The sequence below is a fragment of the Chlorocebus sabaeus genome, chromosome 10 (assembly GCF_047675955.1).
Source record: "Chlorocebus sabaeus isolate Y175 chromosome 10, mChlSab1.0.hap1, whole genome shotgun sequence".
Lineage (NCBI taxonomy): Eukaryota > Metazoa > Chordata > Mammalia > Primates > Cercopithecidae > Chlorocebus > Chlorocebus sabaeus.
Window position 1 is genome coordinate 111,876,546 of NC_132913.1, and position 8,060 is coordinate 111,884,605.

Sequence of the window (8,060 nt, forward strand, 5' to 3'; positions counted from 1 at the left end):
GAGAATGTTGTCAAGCTCTAAACAACACTCACCCTAAATGTGTTCTAAATATTGATTTAAAAATTATTTGTGGCCACGCATAGTGGCTCATGCCTGTAATCCCAGCACTTTGGGAGGCCGAGGCGGGTGGGTCACCTGACGTCAGGGGTTTGAGACTAGCCTGGGCAATGGCAAAACCCTGTCTCTACTAAAAATACAAAAATTAGCCAGGCACAGCAGAGCATGCCTGTAGTCCCAGCTACTCAGGAGGCTGAGGCACAAGAATTACTTGAATCTGGGAAGTGGAGGTTGCAGATGGCACTACTGCACTCCAGCCTGGGTGACAGGCAAGACTCCGTCTCAGAAAATAAAAAATAATAAAAATAAATAAATAAATAAATTTTTAAAAAATCATTTGCTCTACTGATCGCTGTGCTCCTCAACAGGTATGAACAAGCACTTTTTCTAAACACAATTCTTCTTAAAAGAGGCAATTGGACCAGGCGAAGTGGCTCACAACTGTAATTTCAACACTTTGGGAGGCCAAAGCAGGACAATCGCTTGAGCCCAGGAGTTCCAGGCTGCACTGACCTAAGTTCATGCCACTGCACTCCAGCCTGGACAACAGAGCAAGACCCTATCTCAAAGAAAAAAAAATGTGCTTTAAAAAGGGCTGTAAAAAATTAAAATAAAAGAGGCAATTTATGAATCCTTATAATGAAACACACTGTGACAATTAAAAAACACTTTTCTGATGAAAAAATAACACCTTTTACTTTATATATCTGGATTCCTTTAATACTATAATAACCTAATTTAAAGTAAAATATTATTATCCAAGAAAAGGAGTTATTTCTATTCAGATTCACTATCTAAATCTAACCTACAATTCTAATCATTTGTGTCTCATAATTCCTATACTTTTTGCATGAGAAAAATACATAAACACAATTTATAACAGAGGAATTGTTTTCCAGTTATCGTGAGCAGCTCAGTAATTAAATTCATCTTGTTTCAACTTTTCAAAAAATCATTAGTTTTTTTTTTTTTTTTTTGGTATTACAGATCTCAAGCTTTTTAAGAAAACTCAACGGCATTCATGTCATGCATTGGCATTGGAAGCAGATAACCTTCTCATCTCTCAGCGTGAACACTCTCCCTTCCGCAACCCTCCCATTCACAGAGCTGACTGTACATTAGACAAAACTATAGTTTTTGAAATAGGCTTTGAAATTCTGGAAATAACTCTAAAGACTTGAGGAGAAAAATTGTTCCCCTGAGACCACAATATTAACTCACAACATTTTGTACAAGGCAAGTGTTAAAGCTCTTACATAGGAAAAGATTTTGTTTCTTGATATTATCTTCCATTTAATGCTGAAAACACACTTTTTTCCCCATGAGGTTGTCATTTCTTTTTTTTTTTTTTTTTTTTTTTTTTCAGACGGAGTCTTGCTCTGTCACCCGGGCTGGAGTGCAGTGGCCGGATCTCAGCTCACTGCAAGCTCCGCCTCCCGGGTTTACGCCATTCTCCTGCCTCAGCCTCCCGAGTAGCGGGGACTACAGGCGCCCGCCACCTCGCCCGGCTAGTTTTTTGTGTTTTTAGTAGAGACGGGGTTTCACTGTGTTAGCCAGGATGGTCTCGATCTCCTGACCTCGTGATCCGCCCGTCTCGGCCTCCCAAAGTGCTGGGATTACAGGCTTGAGCCACCGCGCCCGGCGAGGTTGTCATTTCTTTCAGGACTGAAAAGATTTCATTAATCTGTTGGCAGCCAAAGTGCCAACAAATCCAGGGGCAGGAGGCCAGAGAAGAGGGGGACCGGCTTCATTTCGGACTGTCTGTCTCTGTGATTACTTCCCCAGGAACAACATGAAATACTGACCTTCCCCAAATCGTCTCCACCTTCGGTCGTGGCCTTCCACCCACCACAAATGTCAGATTCTCAGCTGTGCACCACAATACTGTTTTAGCACGGTGCTTCTGCAGGCATAGACGAAAATACTAAGAGAAATCATCAGCTTTGACTCTCAGCACCCAGACAGCTGTCACTCCAATTCTCTACCTTATTTTTCTTAAACTTGGCAATGATGTCCAGGTTTCTGCAGTCACCAGCTCCTGGATGGCAGATGGTTGGTCCACTCCTTACAGCAAATGGAGAGGCTGGTGATGAGTCGTGCAAGCAAACCTAGAAAATCTGAGGCTCTGTTGGAACCCATAGAAATCCTCAGGGATTTGTCCCTTCTACAAGATACAATGGGATGCATTATAACCTCGAGATTCCCACCCACCCCCAACCCAGGAAAACTCTGAGAAAGAATTTCTTTCCATCTTTAATTTATAAAATATGCTTACCTCACATGTCGAGAGCCAGGCGTTGCACCAGGAGCGGAAGATAGAATCATCAACATCCCCCACTTTGGAGGGGCACCCTAAATGATGTGGTCAGTGCCATGATAAAGGGTGCTGCAGGACACATGGAGACCCCATGGGGAGACACCGAGTTAGACAAGGGGGCCAGGACTGTCACCCACTGGTGCAACTGCAAGCAGTTCAAGGTGGCTGGAGTGGAGGTTCAATGAAGAGGAGGGTGGAAGGAAGCCAGGAGCCTGATCAGGAAGGGCCTTGCAGGCCACTTTATTCGAATCTGACCAGAACCACCTAAAAGTCAGCATGAAAAGGGAAGTGATGCTTTGAGGAAGCCACAGGTCCAGCGAGATATGCAAAGTCAAAGGACAGGTTTGTTGGCTGGTTGGATGCAGGCAGGAAACCACAGTGGCTAGTCCAGGAGGCGTTCCAGGGTGGTACTTGCAGATGTTTGGGTGAGGCTGTCAGTCACCAAATAAGGAATACTGGAAAGGAAGGCAGTTGGGAGTGAGGATGAGGAGTGCAGGGCAGTTGTGTTGTGCGTGGATGCCCATGGGACAGCCAGAGTTGAGATGCCCAGTGGCCTTTTCACTGCAGCTTTGAAGGGAGCAGTACACTAGAAAATAGGAATTGGGGAACCACTAGTCTTCAGGCAGCCATGGGAAAGGATGTGACTACCCAGAAAGAGAAGACACAACAAGGACAGAAGAAGGAAGAGGATGGGATTCCACGAGTACCCAGCTTAGGAGACAAGCAATGTTTAAGTGGCACCCAGGGCAAAATGGTGAGTGGGGTGTGTTATGAGGACTTCAGAACGTGGCCTTGGCTGAGCAGACAGCATCATTTAGTGTTTCAGGCTAACATTTGTGACTCATTCCCCCTTCTCAATTAGGCAAACTCAAAGAAGCAGCTGTCACCAAGCAAACCTCAGAGCCATTCAAGCCTCTGTTTTCCTTGTTCCCAAACAACCTTAACTCTGGTTCTTTGTGTGATGCTCAGTTGCTAACCAGGGGCGAGGCAGTCTAGAACCTGGGGCACTACTTGGAGAAAAGGTGTGGAGAAGGGACCATATGGTGCTTATTTTTTTAACCCCTGGCTGCAGCCTCTAACCCTGAACCTACAGCACAGGCACTAAATGGATCTGTCATGAATGAAGGAATCTTGGCATCTCTTAAGTGATCAGAATCCCAGGGAGGCTGAGAGACTTTCCCAACACCACACAATTGGTTATTGGCAGAGCCTGGATTTCTGGGGTTTAAACCATGCTCCCTCACCACTCCTAAGGGGACAATACCATGTAGCTATTCAGGTAGAGACATTTAGGCTTAGGACACATAAAAAGGAAAACCAAGATCCAAGGAGTAGGGATTATTCTCAGAGCCCTAACATTATTCCTGTCCCATGCTCTAGATGCCTCTTGTCTTAGTCCATTTTTATACTGCTATGAAGACATACATAAGACGGGTAATTTATAAAGAAAAAGAGGTTTAATTGACTCCCAGTTCCACATGGCTGGGGAGGCCTCACAATCATGGTGGAAGGTGAAGGAAGAGCAAAGGCACGTCTTACATGGTGGCAGGCAAGAGAGCGTGTGCAGGGGAACTGCCCTTTATGAAACCATCAGATCTCATGAGACTTACTTACTATCAAGAGAGCAGCATAGGTAAAACCCACCCCTGTGATTCAATTACCTCCCACTGGGTCTCTCCCACAACACGTGGGGACTACGGGAGTTACAATTCAAGATGAGATTTGGGTGGGGACATGGCTAAATCATATCACTTCTGGTTAATGTGTGCTTCCCTACAATGGGCACTCCTAAGCCAGTGCCATCCTTGTGCTCAGCCCTTCCTCCACCACACACACACATACACACACACACACACACACACACACACGCACACCAAAGGCCCTTGGGTCAGAGCTCCGGGCTTCCCTGGGAGTTTTGGCAGAAAAAGCACCAGGCAAACAATGGAGAGCTGTGCACTCCCACGGGCTCCGGGCTCCTTCTAGGGCAGAGGTGGGGAAGGAGGAAGTGGCCACAGTAAGTGCCTTTTTCATGCTGCCGTGGCTCTTAGCTGAAAGCTTCTCTCCTGGTTTCCCAGAGGACACCTCCTGCCCAGCCCCAAACAATGCTATCAGGTTTTTCTTAAATTGCCATCTGTTTCCCTCTTTTCCAGGACAATGCAGCCCAGTCTCAGCCTGTGAGCTGATACCCTGTGTTTTCACAGGTGCACACAAAGAAGGCATGTTTCCTCCTCACTCTTTGTTGTGGTCTTCTGCAGTGACTTTGTTTCCCGTGCTCTGGTCAGTTATAGTTCTCAGCTAAGGCAGAGAAGTCACGTGGAACACGCCGTGAGTCAGAGGGCTGGCCGTTCCACCTGGTTCTGCTGCTCACCCAGCGAGGACCTGAGATTCCTAAATGCTCAGGTTTGGTTTCATCATTTGTTGAAGACAATAAGTAGCAATGGTGGCAAGTAACCTGACTTTCTCAACAGAGAGGACCAAAGGAGCTAAATACCCCAAGCTCCCAAGTGCTCTACTACTGTAGACATCCCAACATGAAAGACTTCACATTTCACATTGTTTTAACTCCTCAAATAAAATCCAGTAAGTGCCATAGGGAATAAAGTAGTGTACATTATTTTAGTGAAATACTATGTAGTTGTAAAAACAGCAACAACAACAAAAGCAGCAAGGCGCAGTGGCTCACGCCTATAACCCCAGCACTTTGGGAGGCCAAGGTGGGCAGATCACCTGAGGTCAGGAGTTGGAGACCAGCCTGGCCAACACGGCAAAACCCCATCTCTACTAAAAATGCAAAAATTAGCTGGGCAAGGTGGTGGGCGCCTGTAATCCGAGCTACATGGGGGGCTGACAAAGGAGAATTGCTTGAACCTGCAGAGGTTGCAGTGAGCCAAGATCACACCACTGTACTCCAGCCTGGATGACAGAGCAAGACTCCATCTCAACAACAACAACAACAACAAAACCACTGAAAGAGGCTGGGCACGGTGGCTCCTGCCTATGATCCCAGAAAGTTGAGAGGCCAAAGCAGGAGGCTTGCTTGAGCCCAAGAACTCAAAAACAGCCTGGGCAACATGGTGAGACCCCTGTCTCCTCAAAAAAAATTTTTTTAATTTTAAATTAGCCAGATATGATGGAACACACCTGTGGTCTTAGCTACTTGAGAGACTGAGGTGTGAGGATCACTTGAGCCCAGGAGATTGAAGCTGCGGGAGCCATGACTGCACCATAGCACTTCAATCTGGGCAACAGAATTAGACCCCATCTCTAAAAAAAAGAAAGAAAAAAAACTTTGGAGATGTAGGGGAGTGAAAAATGACTTCCCTCTACCCTTATAGGTTCTTTGGCTAGGCTAAAATTAAACTGACGTGAAACAGATTAACGAAGAAAAACCATATTTAAATATGTACGTGTACATGGAAGTCCCACAAAATATGAGGCTCAAAGAATAGTATGAGACTTTCAGATAATTAAAGCTTCTGTAGCATTGTGAGCTACAGAAAGGAACAGAAGCTTGGTGCATCTGGGTAGTAGTGAAGACACAAGTTATGGGAGGGTGAGAGGAGGAAATGTCTGGTGAATAAAGGTTGTCTTGCTATGCCCTATGGTTAACAATAATTTGTTGTATATTTCAAAATAACTGGAAGAGAATATTTGGAATGTTCTCAATACAAAGAAATGATAAATGTTTGAGGTGATGGCTATCCCAGTTACCCTGATTTGATCATTACACATTTTATGCATGTATCAAAATATCGTGTGTACCCCATAAATACATACAATTATTATGTATCCATTTTTCAAATAAATAAATTAATTAAAAGTCTCCCAGGTGATAAAAGCTGTCTCAGAGCAGCCCTCTTACTGATACAGATACTTTCACCTAGGGAGACTTCCTTAATAGATGTAAATTTCTTCTATAGGACAGCTTTTCAGAGCTACTCCTGTGTCTGCAGTTTCTCAGAATAACCAGCTCAAAATATGCCAAAGAAGTATATTTTGGGGTGGCATATTCTAGTCTCCTAAGTCATATTTTGGAGTGATGTGTTCTCAGCCTCAACAGAACTAGATTTGGCAACAGCTAATAAGGTTGAAGATTTACATAACCTGTACTTCAGCACTTGCCCTCCCAAGCATAATCTCTGGAGAAATTCTCTGAAAATGCACAAAAGAAGACAGATTCAAACTGTTTGTAGCTGCATTGATTGAAATACCAAAAAAATAAAAACCAAGGAGGCAGGGGTGAGGAGAGAAGACTCTCTAAAGGCATACTAGACAAAGCACAGTGGCTCACATCTGTAATCCCAGCACTTTGGGGGATCAGGGCAAGTGACTCACTTGAGCCCAGGAGTTTGAGACCAGCCTGGACAACATGGCAAAACCCTGCCTCTACAGAAAAAATACAAAAAATTAGCTGGGCGCGGTAGTCCGTGCCTGCAGTCCCAGCTACCTGGGAGACTGAGGTGGGAGAATCACCTGAGCCCATGCCCAGGAGATCACAGCTGCACTGAGTTATGATCATGCCACTGCACTCAAGCCCAGGCCGCAGAGGGAGATCCTGTCTCAAAAAAAAAAAAAAATTAAAATTAAAAAACTAATGTGCACCAATAGAAGAATAGATCATCAATTATATTATATTCTTACAGTAACATTTATGTTAAGGAAAATAAACGCTCCCCATTTTAGTTTGAATGAAACTTGCAAACATAATGTTGAGTGAAATAAGCAAGTTGCAGAAAGTGCATTGAGAATTATACCACTGATATAAAATTTGGAAATATGAAAAAACCCTCCAATGGTTATAGATATAAACCTCAGTAATCAAAGAATAGAGAAAAAGCTGGGGATGAGAAACACCAAATTCAAGCCGTGGGTTGCCTCATGTGTGTGCGGGGGAATAAGACAAGTGCATTGATAATACTTCTTTATTAAGAGGGCTAGTAAGTACAGAAGTGCTCATTATATGATCTTTTAGACCTCTTTGTTATGCACAGACCTCAAAAGATGGCTTCATCGCAGTGTTAAATGAAACAAAAGCACATATAGCATATGATTCTATTTTCCTATAAGAACTATATATGTGCATATGTATATGTGTGTATGATTGGTAAACATAGAAAAAAAGCCTGGAAGAATATAAGCCAAACTTGTATTCATAGGATATCAATAGTGACTACCTCTGGGAGATAAAAATCATAGGGTCTAAGAGCAGGTTCATTTCTTACTTCCTATATTTCTGCATTATTATCACAGATAAACTTATCACAGATAAATTTCACATCTAATAAATACCATGTATTAGATGTGTAATTAAATAATAAATAATACATGGACCAATTTGAATAACACATGAACTATAGCCTTCAAATCCCAATTCCATTGTTTCTTAACGACTACTATGTAGTTCAGAGACTGGGCTAGATGCAGCAGATATCATGATTAACAAAAATTGATACAGCCGTGGTTCTCATGGTGCTTATATTCTGGTGGGAAAGTCAGACATTAATCAAATACTTCAACAATTAAATGTAACATGGCACCTGTAATAAATACTAAACAAATGGTACATAAGATTTGACCTATTCATGGAGGTCAGAGACCATCTTAGCAGAAGAAGCTTCAGCTGTGCTCTTTGAAGAGGAGCAGGAGTTAACTGGGAGAATTGGGCCAAAATTGGCCTATGCAAAGG